Genomic DNA, 27,402 nt, shown 5'->3' on the forward strand with positions numbered 1-27,402 from the left:
TTAATAACTTTTAATTTCAATATTTAAATATAATTTGGGGAATTACATGTAAATACGCTGAGAATAGTATAGTTAAGTGGTGATATGGCACACTTTCATCTCATTCTACTGCTGTCATAATTTGAAAAACAAAAAAAATTGCAGGAAATATAATGCTTAATTTGGAAATAAACAGATTGTGGAAACAGATTTTAGTCTTCAAGAAGAAGGAAACTATTACATGAGTTTGAGAAATAAAAAACTTTCTAAAATTTTATAAAACAGTATAATCCTTATCTTTGACAGCAAAGCTCAGTGCATGTCAATCAATTTATAAATGTTTTGGAGTCAAAGTATATTTCTAAAACTACAAATCAATGTGACATACAGAGAAAAGACAAAATTAAAAGTATATCCTGTTAAAGAGAAAACTAAATGATAACAACATTAGATTGTTGCAAGTTTGAAAATGGCCAATTTTTATGGTTTACACATCAATTTTGGGGAGACCATTGCAAGAGTTACTACTATCTTTAATTCTAGTCTACTGCATTGTATAGAAAGCTTGTAAACATTATTCAACACATCACAAAATTTATGCAATAAAATTAAGTTTGGCAGTTGTTATCAAGGTGGTTTATGAGATTAAATTACAATTTCTTCAAATTATATCTTCTCACTTTTAATCTTTAGGTTATTTGTAAGTGAATGGGATCTTTGATAGCTTTGAACTAATGTGAATTACAAAATCTAGTTCATTTCACATGTCACACAGTGCTACTTTAACAATAGGGCTGATTTTTTTTTTCCAATAGATTGTTTTTTAGTTTTAAGTTCACAGAAAAATCAAGAAGATAGAGATTTCTTATATAGCCCATGCCCACATATTTGCATAGCCCCCCTCATTGTCAACATCACCCACCTGAGTAGTCCATTTGCTACAAGTGATGAACCTACACTGACACATTAGTATCACCCACAGTCTATGGTTTACATTAGGGTTCCTCTTGGTGTTATATATTCTTTGGGCTTGGACAAAGTATAATGTCATGTAACCACCATTATAGAATCATACACAGTGCTCTCACTGCTTAAAATACCTTGGGCTTTGCCTTCTCATCCATTTCCCCTAGTCTCTGGCAACCACTGATCTTTCTACTATCTCCACAGTTTTGTCTTTTCCAGGATGTCATATAGTTGGAATGGTATAGCATGTAGCCTTTTCAGATTGACATCGCTCATTTAGTTATATGCATGTAAGTTTCATCCATATCTTTTCATGAGTTGATTAATTCATTTGTTTTCAGTGTTGGAGGATATTCTATTGACTGGATATAACACAGTTAATTATTAATTTACTACTGAATGGCATCTTGCATACTTTCATGTTTTGTCAATCATGAATAAAGCTGCTACAAGCTATTCATGATAGCTTAAATATGGATTCAACCCAAGCTTCCATCAGTAAATGAATGAATCAACATATGTGGTATACACATACAATGGAATATTATTTAGTCTTAAAAAGGAATGAAATTCTGACACATGCTAAAATATGGATGAACCTTAAGGACATCATGCCAAATTAAAATAAACCAGTCAGAAAAGACATACTTTGTATGAATCCATTTACGTGAAATATCTAAAAAAATGTGAAGTGTGAAAGTCACTCAGTCATATCTGACTCTTTGTGGAATTCTCCAGCCCAGAATACTGGAGTGGGTAACCATTCCCTTCTCCAGGAGATTTTCCCAACCCAGGGACTGAACCCAGGTCTCCCGTATTGCAGGCGGATTCTTCACCAGCTGAGCCACCAGGGAAGCATCTAGAGTAATCAAACTCAGACCTATATATGTAGAAGCAGAAGGGTGACTTCCATGAAAAAGAGGGAGGAGGAATGGGGAGTGATTAAATGGGTACAAATTTTCAGTTTGGAAGAAAAAATTCTAGTGATTGATGGTAGTGCTCATTACAATGGTGTGAGTGTATTCAAGCCAATGAACTCTTGAAATGTGAAAATAATTAACATGGTAAATACTATGTCATGCATGTTTTACCATAATAAAATATTTTAAACCTGTTAAATAATAAACCTGCTACAGATATCTGTGTACATATTTTTATATTGATATACATTTTTAGTTCCTCTGTGTAAACACCAAGGAGTGAAATTGCTGGACTCTATTTTAAGAGTATATTCAGTTTTATAAGACACCACCATTTCCATTCGTACCACAACATGTAAGAATTCACGTTGCTGCTACACTCTTTTCAGTATTTCATGTTGTTAATATTATGGATTTGGGGCATCCTAATAGGTGTATAGGGGTATTTTGCTGCTTTAATATGCATTTTCTTAATGGCATATAACTTATGACAATTTTTATATGCACTAATTTGCAATGTCTTCTATATCTTCTTTGGTGAAGAGTATCTTAAAGTCTTTGGTCTTTTATTTATTTTTTAAATGGGTCATTTGTGATCCTGTTGAGTTTTCATAGTTCTTTGTATATTTTGGATAACTCCTCTTTATCAAAGATACTTTTGGCAGTATTTTCTCCAAGTCTGTGGCTTATCATTTTCATTCTCTCGACATTGTCTTATGCAGAACAGAAAGTTCTAATTTTAATGAATTCCTGCCTATTAATTCTTTTTTTTTTTTTTTTTTTTTGTGGATTGTGTCTTTGGCCTTGCATCTAAAAAGTAATCACCAAATCCAAGATCATCTAGATTTGCTTCTGTGTCATCTTTAAGAGGTTACATAATTTTATATTTTGTGTTTTATTTATCCATCTTGAATTACTTTTTGTGAAGGGTGTAAGGCTTATGCCTAGATTTATTCATTTATGTTTTGCATGTGGAAGCCCAGCTATTCCTGCGCCATTTGTTGATTCTCCCCTCCACTGCATTGCTTGTGCGCCTTTGTAGACTGTAACTTATTAGGATAATTTTCTGACATATTCAGGTGGCAGAGATAATGCAATGAGTCTATCAAATTTGAGCACTTAGGGAAGACCATATATTTGATTTTTAATCAAAGGAGTGTGAGCACAAATCTGTTTGTGCTTCTGTGATATCTTCTGTTTGTCATCTCTCACAATCTTGCATTTCTCCTCTATCTCAATTCATGTATCTATCTAGCAGAAAAATGACTAAATAGATAATCTGAGTCCCTGGTTAACATTTAGAGGAGGACTGCCTAGGACCACTTTCTGACCTGCCCTCAGATATGGTAAAAAAAAAAAAAAAATTAAACTTCTATTGTGTTAAACCACAGAAATTATCAAACATGTAGCTAGTATTACTAACCCTGAAAAGTATAGTGCAATGTCATAAAACAAAAATTTCTCTAAATCTTCAGGGGAAAAAAAAAGTAATTGCTTTAATCACTTCATTAGATTTAAAATGGCTTAAAAATTATGGTATTTAACACTAACAATTTGTTTTTCTCATACAAAATTGAATAATAATGATGTTTTAATGGCATTAAGTATATGTCTATACAATCTAAGTGTCACTAAGAATATCTAGCACTGATTAGAGTTTCCGGCAATTTTCTTGTTTTTGATACATAATTTTCAACATTATCATGATGACGGCTTCTTTAGACTCTAACTACCTTTAAAAAATGTTGTTTTGATCATCAAAGCAAGAATAAAATAGCTTAGGTCTTTTGCCCAGTTAGAATATATTTCACTTCAATCACTTAAACTTCTTTGTAATGTTAATGTAGATGGACAAATCACTATGGAAATACATACATGTAGGAGTGATTGAATACAGAAAACACAGTTTTCATGTTAAGTATATCTTCACAGGGGACTGGAATGCAAAAGTAGGAAGTCAAGAGACACCTGGATTAACAGGCAAATTTGGCCTTGGAGAACAAAATGAAGCAGGGCAAAGGCTAACAGTTTTGCAAGGAGAACACAGTGGTCATAGCAAATGCTCTCTTCCAACAACATAAAAGACAGCTCTACACATGGACATCATCAGATGGTCAATACCAAAATCAGATTGATTCTATTCTTTGCAACCAAATATGGACAAGCTCTACATAGTCAGCAAAAAATAAATAAATAAATAAATAAAAAAGACTGAGAGCTGACCGTGGCTCAGATCATGAACTCCTTATTGTGAAATTCAGACTTAAATTGAAGAAAGTAGGAAAAACCACTAGACAATTCAGGTATGACCTAAATCAAAGCCCTTATGATCATACAGTGGAAGTGACAAATAGATTCAAGGGATTAGATCTGGTAGACAGAGTGTCTGAAGATCTATGGACAGAGGTTGGTTACATTGTACAGGAGGAGGTGATAAAAAACATCTCCAGAAAAAGAAATGCAAACAGACAAAATGGTTGTCTGAGGAGGCCTTACAAATAGTTCAGAAAAGAAGAAGAGAAGGAAAGGTGACGGAGGAAAGGAAAATATACCCATCTGGCTGCCGAGTTCTAAAGAATGGCAAGGAGACATAAGAAAGCCTTCTTAGGTGAACATGCAAAGAAATAGAGGAAACATTAGAATGGGAAGGACTAGAGATCTCTTCAAGAAAATTAGAGATACCAAGGGAACATTTCATGCAAAGATGTGCACAATAAAGGACAAAAATGGTAAGGATCTAGCAGAAGATATTAAGAAGAGGTGGCAAGAATACACAGAAGAAATATACAAAAGAGGTCTTAATGACCTGGTCATCCAAGATGGTGTGGTCACTCACCAAGAACCAGACATCCTGGAGGGTGAAGTCAATTGGGCCTTAGGAAGAATGACTAAGAACAAAGCTAATGGAGGTGATGGAATTACAGCTAGGCTAGTTCAAATCCTAAAAGATGATGTTGTTAAAGTGTTGCACTTAATACACTGGTAAATTTGGAACACTCAGCAGTGGCCACAGAGCTGGAAAAGGTCAGTTTTCATTCCAATCCCAAAGAAAGGCAATGCCACAGAATGTTCAAACACACACACAACTGCACTCATTTCACATACTAGCAAGGCAATGTTCACAATTCTTCAAGCTAGCCTTCAACAATTAAACTGAGAACTTCCAGATGTACAAAATGGATTTAGAAAAGGCAAAGGAACAACAGATCAAAGTGCCATTTGTTGGATATTAGAAAAAGCAAGAGAATTCCAGATATACATCTACTTTTGCTTCATTGACTATGCTAGAGCCTTTGACTGTGTGGATCACAACATACTGTGGAAAATTCTTAGAGAGATAGGAATACCAGACCACCTTACTTGCCTCCTGAGAAACCTGTATGCAGGTCAAGAAGTAATAGAATGAGACATAGAACAATGAACTGGTTCAAAATTAGGAAAGGAGTACATCAGGGCTGTATATGGTCACCCTGCTTACTTAACTTAAATGCAGAATACATTATGTGAACTGCTGGGCTGGATGAATCACAAGCTGGAATCAAGATTGCTGGGAGAAATTTCAATAACCTCAGATATGCAGATGACACCTCTCTAATGGTAGAAAGCAAAGAGAAACCAGAGTCTTTTGATGAAAGTGAAAGAGGGTAGTGAAAAATTTGCCTTAAAGCTCAACATTTATAAAAAGAAGATCATGGCATCTGATCCCATCACTTCACGGCAAATGAATGGGGAAATAATGAAAACAGTGACAGACTTTCCTACCTTGGGCTCCAAAATCACTGCAGATGGTGACTGCAGCCATGAAATTAAAAGACACCTGCTCCTTGGAAGAAAAGCTATGACCAACCTAGACAGCTATTAAAAAGCAGAGACATCACTTTGCCGACAAGATTCCATATAGTCAAATGGTTTTTCCATTAGTCACGTATAGATGTGAGAGCTGGACCATAAAGAAGGCTGAGTGCTGAAGAATTGATGCTTTTGAACTTTGATGCAGGAGGTCTCTCAAGGGTCCTTGGATAGCAGAGATCAAACCAGTCCATCATAAAAGAAATCAACCCTGAACATTCATTGGAAGGACTGATGCTGAAGCTCCAATAGTCTGGCCACCTGATGCAAATCACTGACTCATTAGAAAAGACTGATGCTGGGAAAGATTGGGAGCAGGAGAAGCAGGCGACAGAGGTTGAGATGGTTGGATAGCATCATCAACTCAATGAACATGAGTTTGAATGAACGCCAGGAGACAGTGAAGGACAGGGAAGCCTGGAGTGCTGCAGTCCATGGGTTTGCAGAGACAGACAGGACTGAACAACAGTGTATCTTCACTGACGTTCTGCCTCATTGAACTATCAATAATCATAAGAGTAGTGTTGAAATATGTAACTGTAACAGTGGACATGCCCCTTTATTTTTGTAACTTTGTGTTTGCCACACCTAACTTTTCACACATGTTTAGATTATTAGATCTTCTTGGACAATAGATTCTTTGTAATTCTAAAATGTTCCTCTTTATGTCTGAATTATTTTTTTTCTGAAGTCTGCATTGTCTGAAATTAATATAACTTCTCCAGCTTTTTTAAGTGTTTGCATATATATTTTTATATCCTCTTACTTTTAATCTGCATCTTATATTTAAAATGGCATTTTTGTATACAACATAGAAATTTTTTGTAAGCCATTCTGACAATGTCTGTATTTAAATTAGTGTATTTAGAGCTTTCATATTTTAATTTAATTTAATCATAATTTAATGATTATATACTTAGATTAATATCTATTATGCTTGTAACAATTTTCTGTTTGTTATATTTATTTTTCCTCTGTCTCTTCTAGTTTTGAGATTTTCATATTCAGGTTATTTCCTCTCCTAGCATATCAGTTATAATTTTCAAAATTTTAGTCGTTGTACAACAGTTTCCAACATGTATTTCATTAATCCAAGTTAATGTTCAGATAACGTTTCACCATTGTACATGTAGCCTGAAATTATAATAGAGCATCCCCAATTCCTACTTCCTGTCCTTTGAGATATTATTGTTCATTTCAAGTAGATATTATGGTTACTGAATACATAAACACATTGTTATTATTACTTTACTTACATTTATATCATTATACAATAAGTAAAATATTTTAATTTACTTATTCATCTCTTATGATGTTTATCAAATCCTAGTTTCTGACCTATATTATTTTCTTTCTCCTTGAATACTATATTTTAACAGTTCTTTTGAGCAGTTCTCAGTCATTTAATTCCTCAGATTTTGTTCATCTGAGAGTCTTGACTTCTACTTCACTTTTAAGGATAGTTTCACAGAATATAAAAGTTCAGGGTGTGGTTTTCTTTCAGCTCCTTAAATATTTCACTTTACTCTTCTTGTTTATATTCTGCTGCTATGTCTAATTTAATTCTTCTTTGTTCCTCTACAGGTATACTGTTTTTCCCCTGTCTGGTTTCTTTCAAGATTTTCTCCTTGTCTTTGACTTTCTGAAGTTTGAATATGACACATCTAGTTGTCACTTTTGTTACTTTGTTGAGCATTTAGCCTATTTAGTTTTATCTGAGCCCCCTGTATAGATTTCAGTCATTAATTTGAAGATTTACGAGCCATTTTAACTTCAAACATTCCTTCTGCTTCATTCTTTCCTCTCTTATTGGTACTACAATTTTGTGTATGATGCACCATTTGAAATTGCCTCAGTCCTTAGTTGTTCTCAGTTTCCTTCATAACTTTTTTTCTCTTTGCATTTCAGTTTAGGAAGTTTTTATTGGCATATCTACAAGTTCAGTAATTCTTTCCTCAAGCACAGCCAGTCTACTGATGAGTCCGTCAAAGGAATTCTGTATTTCCATTACAGTGTTTTTGGTTTAACATTTCCTTTTGATTCTTTCTTAGAGCTTACATCTCTTTGCTTACATTAACCATCTGTTCTTGCATGTTGTCTATTTTTTTTGCATGAAATCCCTTAACATGTTTGTCATAGTTATTTTAATTTCCCTATCTGTTAATTCCAATATAAGTATCGTATATGAGTCTGGATTTGATGTTTTCTTTCTCTTCAGACTCTTTCCTCTTGCCTTTTGGCACGCTTTGTAAATTTCATTGAAAGACAGACAGATCACATTGGGTAGTAAGTTTTATGTTAATCTTGTTGGGAATTGGACTTTGTCTATTTTCTGCAGCTGTAGGTTACAAAGACTTCACATTCTTCTAGTGATCTTGGTTTTGTCTTCTCCTTAAATAGAGTCTAAGTCTTGTCACTCTGTTGTATCAATTTTTACTACACTAGAACTCTGTTATATTAGTAAGATTTGGGGGGAGGATAAACTGTCTATAATCTTATGATTTAATCTCAGTCTTTTAGTTGTTCTGTACCCTCGGACTGTGAACTTTACATGTGTCGGTCCAGTGATAAAGTATTTTATATCTTTACAGTGAGTTAGAAAGGGTAGAGGAGGCTGGATTGGCACAAATGGCCCTCTTAAAGCTGAGATACAGCTTTGGTAAGTTTTTGCCCTTGGAGAGCAGGTTTTTATGGAGAATGCTCTGAGCATAGTTCTACTTTTCATCTCTACCTGCTAGAGTTAGAACTTCTTTGTTTGAACCTGTTGAGCTTCCTCCCTGGAGAAGGGAGTGGCTACCCATGCCAGTGATCTTGTTTGGAGAATTCCATGGACATAGGAGCCTGCGGGGCTACAGTCCATGGGGATGTTAAGAGTCAGACAAGAAGTAAGCTATATGCAACTATAAACAACTATGAAATGTGGCCCCAGGAATTTCTTAGTCTCATGCTAATCTGCCCTCAGCATCCAGTAATTCACCAAAATTATTATTTAAGTTTTCCTCTAAGTTTATGGCTCTTGCCGCTTCAATCTAGGAGGGCAGATCTAACCTGTGACTCTATGTATTCACCTGTCAAGATTTTCAGGTGATAGTTTTCCCAAAGACCTCAGCTGCATCCAGAAGTTTATTTACAGTTTGTTCAGCCTTTTGCTGTTATTGCTGTAATAACAGGTACGATGGCTTCCAGGTTCTTTATATGTTGTGACTAACTGGAATTTGTGAGATATATTTTTTAAGTAATTTATCAGCTTTTCAAGGGCGAGACACTTTCCTTCCAAGTGAACACACTTTCCCCTTCTTTTTTTTTTAACTCCTTTATTTCTTGCTTCCTTTCTTCCAACCCGTCCCCCCCACCCTAAACTTCACAGTCTGCAAAGTTGTAAAACTGAGGATACACAGTTTTTGTAGAAGCACTACATGAGACAGTTTTGATTTCTTTGGCCCAACACTTATTTTTAAATTATATGACAACATTTTAAAAGACATGAGATTTTACATAAAGGAAATATTTGCTTCTTCCCTTAAATATTCAAAGAACTAGCAACGTTGAGTTCACATTGCTCATGGAAACTATGTTAAGCTCAGTTGCAGATACCTTCTTTAAATGACCAGGTATGTGCTACTATATTTGGGCTTAGTCTCTCAGTCATGTCTAACTCTGCGCGACCCCATGGTATCCTGTATCCTGCCAGGCTCCTGTGTGCATCGGGATTCTCCAGGCAAGAATACTGGAGTGGGTTGCCATGCCCTCCTCCAGGGGATCTTCCCAACCCAGGGATCAAACCCTGGTCTTCCACATGGCGGGTGGGATTCTTTACAGTCTGAGCCATCTGGTATTGTATTTACCACATCAAAAAAAGTATATCCTTAATTTATGTAAAGTTTCTCTCAGACACACATTTTGGTGTACCACTGAAATGTAATTCTGACCTTGAATACCTGGAAATAGGTGGCATTTCACGTTAATGGTCCAGTTTCCAAAGAGACTGCCCTTATTTCAGACATCAGCCACAAGTTCTGGATTCCTAGATCACCTATGCTCTTACCAACAGGTTACAAATTTAGGATTTCTCACTAGTTTCCCAGGTTCAAAAATGTGTTAGAATGACTCACAGAACTCTGAAAAATACTATAGTTGTGATGATCATTTAACTATAAAGAATGCAAACCACAGCCATTCACAGGATGAAACCCAAAAAGAAAGCTCTGGGAGGGTCCCAAAGGAGATGCTTCCATGTCTTCAGAACATGTCACTTTCACATCTACGAGGAAGCTCACCTGACCTGTGGTGACTAGAGGTTTTATTGGGATTTTATTATGCAGTCATATTTTATTGAATCTTTGGCCATGTGGTTGAATTCAATCTCCAGCACCCCTCCTTCCCCAGAGGATGAAGCCCCAGTCACATCGATCTAATCGCATCGGTCTTTCAGGGTTAGTGTAGCCTCATCACAAGTCATCTCATTAACAAAGAAGATTTAGGAGCCAATCATAAGTCACTTCATTAGCAAAATCTCAGGTCTAGCCTTAGAGTCCCACATAACAAAGACACTCCTATCACTCAGGAAGTTTCAAGGGTACAGAAGTTGTCTCCCAGGAATCAGGGACAGAGACCAGCCACTTTCTTCATTATACTACAGCTATCCTTATTCTGAGGCAAAGTTCTAGAAACATGTAAAACTGTAAACAAAAAATTCAGTAACTGAGAAAAGATAGAGTTTAATCTGTCGATCAAGAGGACTAGAGGCTACTGTATGAATACTGATAATTAGCAGGAGCTAACCATTTCAGTGGAGTTGCAAATTTTAGAAGTTTCATTAAATTTTATACTCAAGCTAATAATGTCACTCATATTACTAAAAATTATAGTAGCTAACATTTACAGATATTTTTTAGAGTCCACAGCTTTTCATTATCTGAGTCTTTGCCAGGAAAGAACCTTTCATATTCTTGTTGGGCTCTGCTACTTTGCAGGGTATAAGTGCTTCTCTTTCTGGTCTCCCAACTCAATTTACCTGAGGTTTCTGTTTATCAATTTTTTATACAATACACAGTTATATTTCAAAACATATCCATAACAATATGTTCTAGGCCTTTGTTCATTGCCATTTGGGCACATTTTACAGAATCTTTTGCTCTATTTTGTGTTACCTTAAACTTCAGGCTGTAATAAAAACCTTAATCTATAAATAGAAGCTCAGTTTCAGGAAACCTTAAACTGATACCTATGCAATTTCTTACCATTCCTTTTCTTCAATTGTAAAATAAGTCATAAATAATGTAGTCTGAAAAAATTGGAAAATATTTTAATTATTAAATATTAATGTATACCCCTTACTACACAAAGATGATCCCCTCCATTGCCCAGCTCTTATCAATCTATTATTCCTATTATTAAAGGAATAGTAATCATTACCTACATGCTACAAAAGAAGTACACAAAGAATAGTATAGAAATACAAAGGATAAATTGTTTCACTGCCTCAAGAATCAAGTAATATTTGAGTTTTTAAATACAAACATTAAAATGAATCTGAAAAAATAATTTAAGGAAATTTTTTTTAAATGAAGAGACCTAAGAAAAGCAGTTTTGTTTGGCCAGAACATGGTTAAAGATGAGACTAGATATAGGCAGAAGCTTGACCATAAGCTATCTTTCATTTCATGCTCAGATAGTGGAAGTTTTAAGGGTATAGAAGTTGCCTCCCAAGAACCAGGGACAAAGACCAGACACTTTATTATACTACAGCTATGGACTTTCTGAAGTCCATAGAAAACTTTGAAGGATTTTATGTAGGCCTGTGTCATGATTAGATATATTTTAAAAGTTATTCTTGTGATAGTGTGAGAGAGAATTTTATCACTTGTAAAGTGATCTTATTGAATATTTTATGAAGGATAAATGATACATAGAAGTGTGCACAATAGAACTAACATATGACCCAGCAATCCCACTCTTGGGCATACGAGCCAGCAATCTCACTCTTGGGCATACGAGCCAGCAATCCCACTCTTGGGCATACGAGCCAGCAATCCCACTCTTGGGCATATATACAGAGAATATCTTAACTTGAAAAGATACAGGCAACCCAGTGTTCACTGTAGCACTATTTACAATAGCCAAGGCATGGAAGCAACCTGAACATCTATCAGCAGATGAAGGGATAAGGAAGATGTGGTATATATATATATACACAATGAAGTGATACTCAGCGATAAAAAAGAATCAAATAATGCCATTTGAAGCAACATGGGTGGGCCTAGACATTATCATCCTAAATGAAGTAAATCAAGAAAGACAAATATCATGTAATATCTCTTCAATGTGGAATCTGAAAAAAAGAGATACAAGTGAACCTATATACAAAGCAGAAACAGATCCATAAATACAACAAACAAACTCATGGTTACCAATGGGACAGTGAGTGAGTGAAGAGTTCAGGTTAATGTATCCACAATATTGTATACAAATAAATAAGGACATACAGTACAGCACAAGGAATTGTACTCAAAATTGTGTAACAATAATGGAAAAGAATCTGAAAAAATGGATATATATGGATGTATAACTTTATCACTTTACAACTGAAACACCACTTCAGTTAAAAAGGACACACTTTGTAGCTCTACAGCTTTATCAATTTTCACCAAGAAGTCATACATATAACCAGAATACAGGTCAATACAGAGAACTCTGAACATTGTCAGTCCCACAGAAAGCCACTTGTAGCTTCTCCCAGCTACTTATACTCCTCCTCAAAGAGAAACAGTATCAGACTTCTGACATTTTATTCGTTCACAATGCTGTACAATATTGCACTCTTTAGAAATTTTATAATGTAGGTTACTTAATAAACCTATGGCTATTATAAATAATGATACTATGAACAGTCCTGTACATGTCTTATAGTGTTCATTTGCATATATTTCCGTGGAGTATACAGACTAGGTTATAGAATTCTGGGCCAGAGCATGCGTGTTTGTTTAGGTTTAGTGTATACTACCAAACAGATTTCTAAAACAGATTGAATTTGAGATTCTGTTAGTATTTAGGTGAGAGGTTAAATAGCAAGTATAAATACAGCTTAGACTCCTAGGAAAACAATATAGGAGGAGTATGCATGTATTAGTTATCAGCATCAAGGTGGTAGATAAAGCCATAAGGAGGGAATGTGATTGCTAGGCAGATAAAATAAAGGCTAAGAAGAGAAAGCAACAAGGAGAAAACCTAGGAAAAGCTTAATTTACTAAGTGGATGAGGAGAGAGAAACACACAAACTCTAGAAACGGAAAGTCACAGTTAAAAGAAAATGATCAAAACCCTGATAATAGGCTAATTCAGAAATAACAGTTAAAATACACATTTTTGAAAAAAAAAAAAAAAAAAGTAAAAAAGGATTGAAATGTTTTCATTTGAATTGAATCCCTAGGAGGTCATTGGTAAACTCATAAAGACTTTGCCAGTGGAGGTAGGGATCACAGAACAGATGATTACAGCAAACTAGAAAGGATTCCCCGTGAAGAAGCAGAGGATTACATTTAGATTGCCTTTCTTTAGTGGAAGAGTGGGCACATGAAAGAGAGGCCTCTAAGGGAGATTGTGAAAATTGTTTGGAAAAATACCTTAGGTGTCTCTTAGACAAGTTTAGCGGTGCATGATTTCTGTTAGTTAATTTTTTCTATTTGTGGAATAACATTCTGCCTTATTTTTATACTATCTTCTGGCCATTGACCTTATAGAATGAATTGTACTGTGGCAAAATTAGTTTATTATAGAAACGCAAACTAAACAAAAGGGAAGAGGGTGGGGGGGGGATGCTTAATTAACAACATCCACAAGTTTCTATAAGATTATCCCCAAGTCATGCCAGGACTGCTACCCATGTCGCACACTGGTCCTGCCCCAGCAGCCCTGCTCAATAGAGCTTGAAATCAGCGAGAAACACAGGGACTCTCTGACAGCCGGGGTGATCACGGCCACCAAGTCTGTGCAAATAGTGGCAGCTATTTTGCTCACAGGAGAAATAAGGTTAGGGGAAATTTTAAAGAAATGCGAATACCATTGCTTTGTAGTAATTGGCTCTTGGCGATTCATGCTGGCCTGTTTCTGAAACCTACAGATTGAAAGCTTTAATGCCACTTTTCAGAAAACATCTCGTCTCTTAAATAATGAAAAGAGACCAAATGTCTATTAAAAGTAACCAACAGGAGTTTAGGTTCAGTTATTGTGTGGTTGTATGTAAGGTGTTTAGCACAAGTTTTTCCTCTAAAATAAGACTAAAGTCACTGCTTTCTATACATTTTTAGTTTAATGGTTAATTTATATGTATGCAAATAAAGGTATATATGTGTATGTGATTTTTAAGATTTTCATATTGTATCTATGAGTATTTTTCTTTATGTGTATATGTGCCTTAAAATACAGCCCTTACCTTCCATGCTTGTTTTATTTATTTATTTATCTATTCTGTGATAATAACACTTAAGTTATTGGGTAAACTTGTTTCCTTGAATTTATTTTTGTACTGTAAGAATATATATTTGTCTGCAAACAAATTATACACATGTCCTATGACTGACAAAAGTGTATATATACAGGATTAGCTCTGTGAATCAAAACAGAGATCTTTTGCTAATAGCCAAAGAATTAGACTCTGTGCATTAAGGAGAACCTGAACATTAAGAATATAGGTGGTAAATTGAAAATTAAAGCAGTAAGTACAATCATAACTAATCTCATCATCATATTAAAATAGTTATGACAAAGGCTCTGAATTTAATGTGTAATTCATATATTTTAGTGTTACTGACATATTATTCATGATAATATAATCCATTGAGAAAAAAATATTCTTTGGCAAAATATTTTTAAAAGGTATGAATACTCTAAACCCTTTGTCTTCATGTATTCCTGAGAATTTATCATATAAACTAAACTCAAAGGTCTTAATGTGTCCTTACTGTGGCACAGTCAATGTAGCATTATCTATTGTATCAAAATGCTTAATAACACTAAAAATAATCCTAAAACATAGTGGCTTAGTCTCCTCGGGCTGCCATAACAGAATGTCACAGACTGTGAGGCTTAAACAGCAGAAAAGCAATTTCCCACAGCTTTGGAGGTTGAGACATCCGAGATCAAGGTGTCAGCTAATTTGGGTCCTGATAACTGTCTTCAGTGCTTGTGATTGGCTGTGTTCTCACTGGCTGTGTTTCTCTATGCCCCGACCAGTAACACTGAAGAAGCTGAAGTTGAGCGGTTCCATGAAGACCTACAAGACTTTCTAGACTAACACCCAAAAAGATGTCCCTTTCATTACAGAGGACTGAAATGCAAAAGTAGGAAGTCACAGGCAAAATTGGAGTAACAGGCAAATTTAGCCTTGGAGTACAGAATGAGGCAGGGCAAAGGCTAATAAAGTTTTAACATGAGAACGCACTGGTCAGAGCAAGCACCCTCTTGCAACAACACAAGAGAAGACTCCTGTGGACATCACTGGATGGCCAACACCAAAATCAGAGAGATCATATTCTTTGCAGTTAATGCTGGAAAAGCTCTATACAGCCAGCAAAAACAAGACCGGGATCAGACTGTGGCTCAGATCATGAACTCCTTATTGCCAAATTCAGACTGAAATTGAAGAAAGTGGGGAAAACCACTAGACCATTCAGGTATGATCTAAATCAAATCCCTTATGATTATACAGTGGAAGTAAGAAATAGATTTAGGGGACTAGATCTGATAGACAGAGTGCTAGATGAACTATGGAAGGAGGTTCATGACATTGTACAGGAGACAGGGATCAAGACCATCCCCATGGAAAAGAAATGCAAAACAGAAAAATGGCTCTCTAAGTAGGCCTTACAAATAGCTGTGAGAAGAAGAGAAGTGAAAAACAAAGGAGAAAAGGAAAGATATTCCCATTTGAATGCAGAGTTCCAAAGAATAGCAAGGAGAGATAAGAAAGACTTCCTCAGCAATCAATGAAAAGAAATAGAGGAAAATAATAGAATAGGAAAGACTAGAGATCTCTTCAAGAAAATCAGAGATACCAAGGGAAAATTTCATGTAAAGATGGGCTCAATAAAGGACAGAAATGGTAGGGACCTAACAGAAGCAGAAGATATTAAGAAGAGGTGGCAAGAATACACAGAAGAACTGTACAAAATAGATCTTCACAACCCAGATAATAATAATGGTGTGATCACTCACCTAGAGCCAGACATCCTGGAATGTGAAGTCAAGTGGGCCTTAGGAAGCATCACTACGGATAAAGCTAGTGGAGGTGATGGAATTTCAGTTGAGCTATTTCAAATCCTGAAAGATGATGCTGTGAAAGTGCTCCACTCAATATGCCAGCAAATTTGGAAAACTCAGCAGTGGCCACATGACTGGAAAAGGTCAGTTTTCATTCCAATCCCAAAGAAAGGCAGTGTAAAAGAATGCTCAAACTACTGCAAAATTGCACTCATCTCACATGCTAGCAAAGTAATGCTCAAAATTCTGCAAGCCAAGCTTCAGCAATACATGAACTGTGAATCTCAGATGTTCAAGCTGGTCTTAGAAAAGGTAGAGGAACAGAGATCAAATTGCCAACATCTGCTGGATTATCAAAAAAGCAAGAGAGTTCTAGAAAAACATCTATTTCTGCTTTATTGACTACGCCAAAGCCTTCGACTGTGTGGATCACAATAAACTGTGGAAAATTCTTCAAGAGATGGGAATACCAGACCACCTGACCTGCCTCTTGAGAAACCTGTATGCAGGTCAGGAAGCAACATTTAGAACTGGACATGGAACAACAGACTGGTTCCAGATAAGGTAAATAAGTTAAATAAGCACTGTCACCCTGTTTATTTAACTTACATGCAGAATACATCATGAGAAACACTGGACTGGATGAAGCACAAGCTGAAATCAAGATTGCTGGGAGAAATATCAATAACCTCAGATATGCAGATGACACCTCCTTTATGGCTGAAAGTGAAGAACTAAAGAGCCTCTTGATGAAAGTGAAAGAGGAGACTGAAAAAGTTGGCTTAAAGCTCAACATTCAGAAAACTAAAATCATGGCATCTGGTCCCATCACTTCATGGCAAATAGATAGGGATACAATGGAAACAGTGAGAGACTTTACTTTTCTGGGCTCCAAAATCACTGCAGATGGTGACCACAGCTATGAAATTAAAAGATGTTTACTCCTTGGAAGGAAACTTATGACCAACCTAGACAGCATGTTAAAAAGCAGAGTCATTACTTTACCAACAAAGTCCGTCTAATCAAGACTATGGTTTTTCCAGTAGTCATGTATGGATGTGAGAGTTGGACTATAAAGAATGCTGAGCGCTGAAGAATTTATGCTTTTGAACTGTGGTGTTGGAGAAGACTCTTGAGAGCCCCTTGGACTGCAAGGAGATCCAATCAGTCCATCTTAAAAGAAATCAGTCCTGAGTGTTCTTGGAAGGACTGATGTTGAAGCTGAAACTCCAATAATTTGGCCACCTGATGCGAAGTGCTGACCTATTTGAAAAGACCCTGAATCTGGGAAAGATTGAAGGCAGAAGAAATAGAGGATGACAGAGGATGAGATGTTTGGTTGGCATTACTGACTCAATGGAGATGAGTTTGAGTAGTTTCTGGGAATTGATGATGGACAGGGAGGCCTTGCGTGCTGTGGTCCATGGGCTCACGAAGATTCGGACATTGCTGAGAGACTGTATTGTACTGAATTGTGTTCTAATTGTGTCCCCTTGTGGCAGAGAGAGAGAGTGTTCATGACACTCAGTACCAGGAAAACAAACAACCTAATCAAAAGGTGGGCAAAAGACCTAGACAGACATTTCTCCAAAGAAGATGTACAAATGGCTGATAAACACATGACAAGATGCTCAACTTAACTCACTATTAGAGAAGTGAAAATCAAAACTACAACGAGGTATCATCTCACATCTGTCAGAAAGGTCATCATTAAAAAGTCTTCAAACAACAAATGCTGGAGAGGGTATGGAGAAAAGGGAACACTTTTACACCGTTGCTGGAAATGCAGACTGGTGCAGCCACTATGGAGAACAGTGTAGAGATTCCTTAAAAAACTTGGCCTAGAACTGCCATACCACTTAGCAATCTGTCTACTGGGCATACATAGAGAAAATCAGAATTTAAAGAGACACATGTACCCCAATGTTCATTGTAGCATTATTTACAATAGTTAGGACATGGAAGCAACCTAGATGTCTATTGATAGACGAATGGAAAAGGAAGCTGTGATATATATACACCATGGAATATTACTCAGCTATAAAAAGGAATTCATTTGAATCTGTTCTAATGAGATAGCTGAACCTGGAACCTATCATACAGAATTAAGTGAGTCAGAAAGAGAAAGACAAATACTGTATATTAATACATACATGTGGAATTTAGAAAGATGGTACCGGCGAGCTTACATGCAGGGCTGCAAAGGAGACATAAAGAACAGACTTTTGGATTCAGTGGGAGGAGTCGAGGGTGGGATGATTTGAGAGAATAGCACTGAAGCATGTACATTACCATATGGAAAATAGAAGACCAGTGTAAGTTCCCTGCAAGAAGCAGTGCACCCAAAGCCAGTGCTCTGGGACAACCCAGAGGGAAAGGGTGAGGAGGGAAGAGGGAGGGGGGGTCAAGATGGGTAAGACACTTGTATACCTGTGGCCAATTAATGTTGATGTATGGTAAAGACCATCACATTATTGAAATGTAATTATCCTCCAATTAAAACTAATTAACTGAAGAAAAAAGAAAAAAGATTGTACCTTTAAAAAAAAGAGAGAGAAACAAACTCTCTGGTGCCACTTCTCATGAAAACACTAGGCTGATAAAGTCAGAATCATCATTTGCAATCTCATTTAACACTGAGTACTTCCTTAGAGTCCCCATCTCCAAATACAGCCACAATGGGGGTTATGGCTTCAATATTTAAATTTGGCAACAAACATTCTTTCCTTAGAAGATTCATGACTTCATTAAAGTAATGTTTAGAAGGATTGGATAGAAATGTGGGAAAATGTTTAGAAGATACGTTAAAAGAAAAGACAAAATTTATGTATAGTATGATGTGAAATATATTCCAATATATTGATTTGAAAGAGGCTTGAAAAATAGTCAAAATAAATGTGAACCATTGAAGTGCTTTATTTAGAATTAAGTAAAAGCATAGTCAATCTGATGTGACAGAATTATTATTTCAAGTAAAACAGAAATGGATTTTTCTCCATGAGGAAATATATATGAATCCCTACCTCACGTCATACAGAATCAATTTCATAAAGTTAAAGATTTGGTGTCAAAGACAACATAAAAACTGTTAAAACAAAATATTGAAAATTATCTTCATAGCTTCAGGGAAGGAAAGGATTCTTTTTTTTTTTTTTTTAAACCAAAAACATTTGGCTTAAATTTAAGTATATGATTTTAAGTAACCTTTCCTGACAATAGTTAGCAAGAACTAACTTCCCCCAAGAATCCTGATAATTTGTGATGTGTCCGTATCATAAGCAGGTAGAAGGAACATCCCATTCTCAATATGGGGCATATTTGCACTAGTCAAACAAATCAATTAAATATGTAAAAAGAAAATGGGGAATTAGAACACAGCAGGCTCTTTTGTTTTTAAAATTAGTTGATTAATTAGTAGGCTGAGGAAAGAATGTCTTAAGCAAAACATATAATGTAGAAAGTATAAAAGAAAAATACATTTTAGTACATTGAGCATAAGACTATAACTACTGTTCATATTTCTTTTCTCAATGGATTGAAGAGTCACACTCGGAACCTGACAAGTCATATTTGGAACATAATTGGAAAAAGATATTCGCTGTTGCCATACTGTTGACAATGGATTGTCATTTAGAAAGTATAAAGTATTCCTCTAAGGAAAAACAAAGAAAAGAAGCAATTTAATGGAAATAGGAGTTCAGTTCAGTTGCTCAGTTGTGTCCGACTCTTTGAGACCCCATGGACTGCAGCATGCCAGGCCTCCCTGTCCATCACCAGCTCCTGGAGTTTACTCAAACTCATGTCCATTGAGTCAGTGATGCCATCTAACAATCTCACCCTCTGTCATCCCCTTCTCCTCCTGCCTTTAATCTTTCCCAGCATCAGGGTCTTTTCAAATGAGTCAGTTCTTAGCATCAGGTGGTCAAAATAGTGGAGTTTCAGCTTCAGCATCAGTCCTTCCAATGAATATTTAGGACTGATTTCCTTTAGGATGGACTGGAATAAGAGTGGCCAGTAGGAATAAGCGTGTGTTTACCCTCATTAGTTATTATGAAATACAAATGAAAACCACAATAATTTATATTTTCATCCTGCCAGATTAGCAAGAATAAAGAAGTCTGATAGTATTATCTATTAATTAGATATGAAGCAATCAAATTTTATGAACAATTATCTATTACTTTAAAAATGATGTAGCAGATTTGAAATGCTCAGATCCTAAACTTAGTAATCCATTACTTAGTAAATCTTATAGAAATTCTCTTGCATGTGTGTTCCTGAAGACTTTGACAAGCTTATGGACAGCAGCACTCTAAGAGTAGAATAATATCAAAATGCCTATAGTGTCTTCCTAGATTAGGTTAATTATTCTACCCAACATCTAAACACCACTTCTTGAATTGTTACCAACTTATCAGAATGTTCTTTCTATTGGGAAAAAAAATATGTATTTCAATGTTCTATACTTGTTTTTACAATTGTCTTTCTATAGGACATGTGTGGCATTTGTAAATAATAAACTGAAAGGGGGAAAAGAAAACTAGAATTATTGCCTATCAGCCCACCTGAGAAACTTAAGATTCAATTTGACTTGATAATAATTTGCTTAAAAAACTCCCCATATTTTTAATTCTGCAATAATTTATGCCTAAGTAAAGTCCCACATTTCAAACAGTTATTGACAAATTTTCAGTGTAATATTTTAGGTGACTACTGGATTTTCTTGGGGCAGACTGAATTAAAACTGTTCTCCTAATGCAGAATACATCATGACAAACGCTGGACTGGAAGAAGCACAAGCTGGAATTAAGATTGCCGGGAGAAATATCAATAACCTCAGATATGCAGATGATACCACCCTATGGCAGAGAGTGAAGAGGAACTAAAAAGCCTCTTGATGAAAGTGAAGGAGGAGAGTGAAAAAGTTGGCTTAAAGCTCAACATTCAGAAAACTAAGATCATGGCATCTGGTCCCATCACTTCATGGCAAATAGATGGGGAAACAGAGGAAACAGTGTCAGACTTTATTTTTTGGGGCTCCAAAATCACTGCAGATGGTGACTGCAGCCATGAAATTAAAAGACGCTTACTCCTTGGAAGGAAAGTTATGACCAACCTAGACAGCATATTAAAAAGCAGAGTCATTACTTTGCCAACAAAGGTCCGTCTGGTCAAGGCTGTGGTTTTTCCAGTGGTCATGTATGGATGTGAGAGTTGGACTAGAAAGAAAGCTGAGTGCTGAAAAATTGATGCTTTTGAACTGTGGTGTTGGAGAAGACTCTTGAGAGTCCCTTGGACTGCAAGGAGATCCAACTAGTCCATCCTAAAGGAGATCAGCCCTGGGTGTTCATTGGAAGGACTGATGTTGAAGCTGAAACCCCAATCCTTTGGCCACCTCATGTGAAGAGTTGACTCATTGGAAAAGACCCTGATGCTGGGAAAGATTGAGGGTAGGAGGAGAAGGGGATGACAGAGGATGAGATGGCTGGATGGCACCACCGACTCGATGGGCATGAGTTTGAGTAAACTCCGGGAGGTGGTGATGGACAGGGAGGCCTGGCATGCTGCAGTTCATGGGGTCGCAAAGGGTAGGACACAACTGAGTGACTGAACTGAACTGAACTGAATGTTTTGATAAGTTTAGCATTTGTCCAAATTGTTCATTTCTTGACAAAGTAATATAACTAAGAGTTGCATTTGAGTATTTGCTTTGAATTTCCAAATGGTCTCAGCTAGCAGGTATGAGACACATGCAATTAAGTTTGAAAGATAACTAGCAACAGACCCTGGCTCTTTTCCCAAATCCTTCTAGTCACAAAGTAACTAACTGTCCTTTTATAAGTAACTTTTAAGAATGCCATACATGGTACTTGGTGATAAAACGAAGTGCACTAGAAACCAAGTTATAAGAGACAGTGAATTCCTTCTGGTCTTGGGCTGTGTTCATTGAATTGGCCAGTGGTTCTCAGGCCAAGCAGTGAATTGGCTGCAGAGACCCTGCCACAGACAGAACTAGAACACCGGGCTGATCAAAGTATGTGAAAATGTGTCAAAAATTACTGTTTTTTATTTGTTATTGCTAAATCAATACAGATTTTACAGTCTAATGTATACGATTATACATTCTTTTCATTTTTAATAATACTATTTTGAAAATAATTTTTGAATTGAAGTATTTCATAGGTATATTTAAATAGTATATGCATTTTCCCGTCAGTATATATTTTAAAAATTACATGTTATTTTTTACTCTTTTTTTACACCTTTTTACTCTCTAAAATGGACAATACTTAAATGGTGACTCCATTTATATTTCATTTTCACTATCCCATTTGTCTAATATACATAATTATAAGACATATTTTCACAGGAATTATATGCCAGATATATTTAACCTTCACATTGATCCCATCAAGTAGACTGCGTTCCTCTTTAACAGATTAGCAAAATGATGCCTAGAGAAGTTTAATAATAATTCTGCAAAGAAGTGAGTTAGAATCTGATTTTGAGAAGTTCACATCTCGTGCTTTCAACCTCTGCTGTCACTCATGAATTTCTCTGTGCCGTCGTGAGTTCTCTAAGTGCCAGGAAATCTCAGAACATGTAAAATAAAAGTATATTGCAAAAAACATGAATTGAATTTAGGCATGAATTTTGCAATACAAAATGCACAGGTTTCTTCAACGTTGTTCAGATCATGGGAGCCAGGGTAGAATATATATCTATGATAGAATGTATTCCTGGTTCTCTTGAGAACCTGTTTTAGAGAAATGTATATATAGGGGGAATAGTGGGGTGGGTGTGTATAATAAATATATGGCTGTAATAAATATAAAACCAACAAAATGTATCTGTTTAGAGAATACTTGAAATTAACCATGCAAATAATGAAACACATTATAGCTCTGTTCTGTGAAAATGTAAAAAGTGGGTGTTTTTCTCTTAGGGGAGAAGACAAAATGAAAACTACACCATCATCTTACAAATACAGCTAAGATCCCATATCAGACTGTGACTCCCATCACAGGTTTTTGTGAGGCAATCGTATGGTTCAAAATAATCTAGAACTGATTTTAAAGTATCTCTGTCTACTTGCAAAGATGTTATTTTAGAAGAATACAAAATGCTTGATAAAGCATAACATAAAGGAAACAAAATGAAGTGACTAATTCTCAGTAGTTTAAAAAAAAAAAAGCATGAGTTTAATATTAAATTCCTCTTCTGGAGCTTAGATGTGATGAAAGCATAGTGGCAGAGGACAAAGATACCCTAAATAATGAGGCAATAACCTAAGCAGCTCTAGAGACCAAGCTGCTTCCAAATTGTTAATGAAATGCTTAAGGTGTCACTTCCTACTTCAGGCCATTTTGATTTTGAGATCAGTTCTTCTTCTTGTACTCCCCAACAGCTCCACTGGCTCGAGAAACATCACTCCATCTCCTACCAATCCAAAGCAAGACAAGTGATGTCTTTTTCCCGAGGCAAGGGCCCCATTGGGAACCAGTAGGACACTGCTTGATCTATCAGGTTGTTCTAGTTACCATTAGGCTAACACAGACTATGGACCAAGTCACATCAAGGCCAGCAACCGTTTTTTTCCCTAAGAATGCTACATATTCCCACCTAAGTAATTGGTTTCTGGAATGAAAATAGTTTCAAGAAATAACTACAAAATACGTGACTTCTCTTCACAGGCAAAACATTCTTTGACATAAATTGTACCAATGTTTTCTTTTGTTAGTTTCCCAAGGCAAGAGAAATAAAAACAGAAATAAATAAATGGGACCTAATCAAACTCACAAACTTTTGCACAGCAAAGAAAACCATAAACAAAATGAAAACAAAACCTACAGAATGGGAGAAAATATTTACAAACAATGAGACTGACAAGGGCTTAAAATTGTATAGGGCTTAGAAGTTATATATTTCCAAAATATATAAGCAGTTCATGCAACTTAACAACAACAACAACAAAAACAAAACCCAAATAACGCAATTGAAAAACTAGCAGAAGACCAAAATAGACATTTTTCCAAAGAAGAACTACAGATGGCCAATAGGCACATGAAAAGATGCTCAACACTGCTAACGGTTAGAGAAATACAGGTCAAAAGTACAATGAGGTACCACCTCACCCCAGTCAGAATGGCCATCATTAAAAAGTCTACAGATAACAAATGCTGGAGAGGGTATGGAGAAAAGGGAATCCTCCTGTACTGTTCCTGGGAGTGTAAGTTGGTGCAGCCACTGTGGAAAACAGTATGGAAGGTCCTCAGAAATCTAAAAATAGAATTATCATTTGATCCAGCAAGTCACTTCTGAGCATCTAGTCAGATAAAACTATTAATTATAAAAGAAACATGCCCCACTGTGTTCATAGCAGCACTATTCACAATAGCCAAGACGTGAGAACATCCTAAATGTCCATCCACAGAGGAGTGGATTAAAGATGTGGTATATATACAGTGTAATATTACTCAGCCATAAAAAGAACAAAATAATGCCAGCAACATGGATGGACCTAGAGATTATCATCGTAAACGAAGTAAGTCAGAGAAAGACAGATGCCACAGGACATCACTTACATGTGGGACGTAAAGCATAGTACAAATGAATCAAACTAGGAAACAGAAGCAGAATCACACACATAGAGAACAGACGGGTGGTTACCACAAGGGAAGGGTTTTGGGGAGGGGTGAATGGGGATGAGAGGTGGGGTTAGCGGCTGTAAGCTTTTATGCATAGAATGGGTAAACAACAAGGTCCTATTGTACAGTGCAGAGAATTATATTCAATATCCTATGATAAACCATAATGGACAAGAATATAAAAGCAATGTGTGTGTGTATATATATGTGTGTGTGTGTGTGCATGTGTGTGTGTATGTGTGTATAACTGAACCACTTCACTACATAGCAGAAACTAACACAACATTGTAAGTCAATTACACTTCAATAAAAATATCAATAAAAATTTTAATCTTAACTTGAAAATCATCACTAACTTCTATTGAAAAACATCACAAGCTTAAAAAATTCACAAGAATGTCTTTCTATTTTATTATTTTATTTATTTGGTTTCCATTTCCATGGAAACAGAATAGAAATTGAAGCTAGAGGCCAGAAGCAGATTGGAAATATTTTTTTTTTAACTTTGTTAGCTATCTGTTAGAGGTGACAGACATTGCCAGTATGTTATAGGTTTAAAAATAATAATAATACAAGCAAAGAGTAGAAGAAAAAAAAAAAAGATTTCCACAATTCAATGGGCTAGAGTTTTTCGCTGTCAAAAACCTAAGGAAGATTCTTCGATAAATGATAATGTACAAAAATATACTCCTTTTTAGTAAATGTCATTGAATATTTTGAATATTTCCACAGTAAAAACATAATACACGAAACAGATTTTTAAGTTAATTTCTGTAACTGTCAATAACCAGAAAAGCCATTTAATTTTGGTTTAAATCAAATATGTAGAAATTCAAGAAAATATAGAAAACAACAAAGAAGATAAAATAGATAATCTGAGTTCTCTTTGAGTCTCCGTGATACCTAACCCCAGCACAAACACACAATCTTCATCATCTTCCCTCACTGGGAACTTACCTTCTAAGATTGAAGCCACCGTTTCAATGTAAGATATTTTTGATAGTGCTAGAAATCTTGCAGCCACCTAAAAAAGGAATGTAGGGCATGTAACTCACACCTGCATAGGATAATAAGCTTCTAGAAATATCTAATAAAGCTGCTTATTCCTGTGTTCCTTAACCGTCCATTTATACCACTGAAAAGGCACGAGGACTCATGCTTACTACTAAATAATAAACCCTGAGCCTACCGGTGAGAGAAAACATTTGGTTAACCAGTGGAAGTATAAAAAGAGCTTAAAGGGCTAGGCGTATTTTAAAATTTTTATTTAAGAAACTATGTCTCCCAATTAGGTAAGATTTAAATATATCACAAGTCTGCCTCTAGGAGTCCTCAATGAGGAGACTAGGAAAAAAACTTCTGTGACAATGTATTTTAACTAAAAACCTTGCAAATTGTATGTATTACAGTATTTGGAATGAGTGGAGAATAACTTGGAAATAATTGTTTGTAGACATTTTAAATTTCCTTCTGTCATGTAGTGATTAGTTTCTCAGCACATTACCTTGGTCAACTATATCTAAAATCTACACATAATTATACATTTCTGTTAAATCAAATAAAGCATTCTCTTTTCCTCATGAGTATGAATTTTTATCCATCACATTATTTGGAGGTTACTCAGCTAAACATATCTAATCACTAGTGGAATAATTATTTCTAAGTCAAAAAATGATGACATTTTCCTAATTTTCTATTTTTCTTCAATTTTCTTCTTTTCTCTTTTGACCCAAAGGTATCACATGTCTGTTTATTTATGCAATTATTGAACATTTTTATTCTGCAGCTGCTATGTCTTTTCCGTATTTAATTTCATTTCTGTGTTTGTCTTGAGGTGTGAAGTTCTAAAGACAGAGATTGTGCCAAAAGAATTCTTTCTCATAGCCCTTAGAAGGGGGTCCTGTGAATTTATATCCTGAAGCTACAGTATTTATTATTATACATCACTGTAAGAGGATATCAAATTTTCTAGTCTCTTTTAGTCTTATGTCTTCATCTTTCTCTTCCTGGATTAGAAAGTCTTTTATTTTTAACTAGCTTTTTAAAAATTTTAGAGCCTCGTAGTGGGAATAGAGAGTTACAATAACTAGATTTCAGGAAATTAAGATCAATTGTATATATTGATGTAACAAGGAGACTATTAATCCTAGTATATTTTCAATTGTTAATTAATTCAATACAAAAAATTCTTTATTCTTTATATTTCAATATGTATATATACTGGAGAAGGGAATGGCAACCCACTCCAGTAGTCTTGCCTGGAGAATTCTAGGGACAGAGGAGCCTTGCCAGCTACAGTCTAAGGTGTTGGAAAGAGTAGGACAGGACTGAGTGACTCACACACACACACACACACACGTATATATAAGGGACTGCAATCATCTATACAATTAAGGGGTTGAGTGTGCAAGCTAGCACTTGATTACGTCTTCACTACTGAATCTAAAATGAGACTAAGCTACAGATTGAGTTTCAACTCATAGACCTTGCCTCTTTATTTCAATCCAAAAGTCAGAGTTCATCAGAATTTAGCCTTAGGCATGACCTCACCTGTTACCTACAAAGTTATGCTTTCATGGTTTCTGTGTACATACTAGGAAAATGCAATCAAGAATGACCTCTGAAATGTTCCAGTGGTTTTATACAAAGTGGAATCAGACATGATGCACATATTACTGCCAACTACATATTTATCTATAATTTATTTATTTTAAACCTATGGTTTAGAAACTCTACAAATAAGTGCTTTAGTCTATAATAAGTTTAAAATGTGTATGTATATG

The 27,402-nt window shown here is 35.7% G+C and overlaps 1 long non-coding RNA gene across 1 annotated transcript in view; it reads right to left on the reverse strand.

The window, feature by feature from the left end:
- Positions 1 to 27,402, reverse strand: part of LOC122685590 — a 402,095-nt gene that overhangs the window by 134,873 nt on the left and 239,820 nt on the right. The window contains exon 3 of the long non-coding RNA XR_006338454.1: positions 25,577 to 25,643. This is a non-coding gene — a long non-coding RNA (uncharacterized LOC122685590). The remainder of the gene's footprint in view (positions 1 to 25,576; positions 25,644 to 27,402) is intronic.

This window comes from Cervus elaphus, chromosome 28 (genome assembly GCF_910594005.1).
Source record: "Cervus elaphus chromosome 28, mCerEla1.1, whole genome shotgun sequence".
NCBI classification, from domain to species: domain Eukaryota; kingdom Metazoa; phylum Chordata; class Mammalia; order Artiodactyla; family Cervidae; genus Cervus; species Cervus elaphus.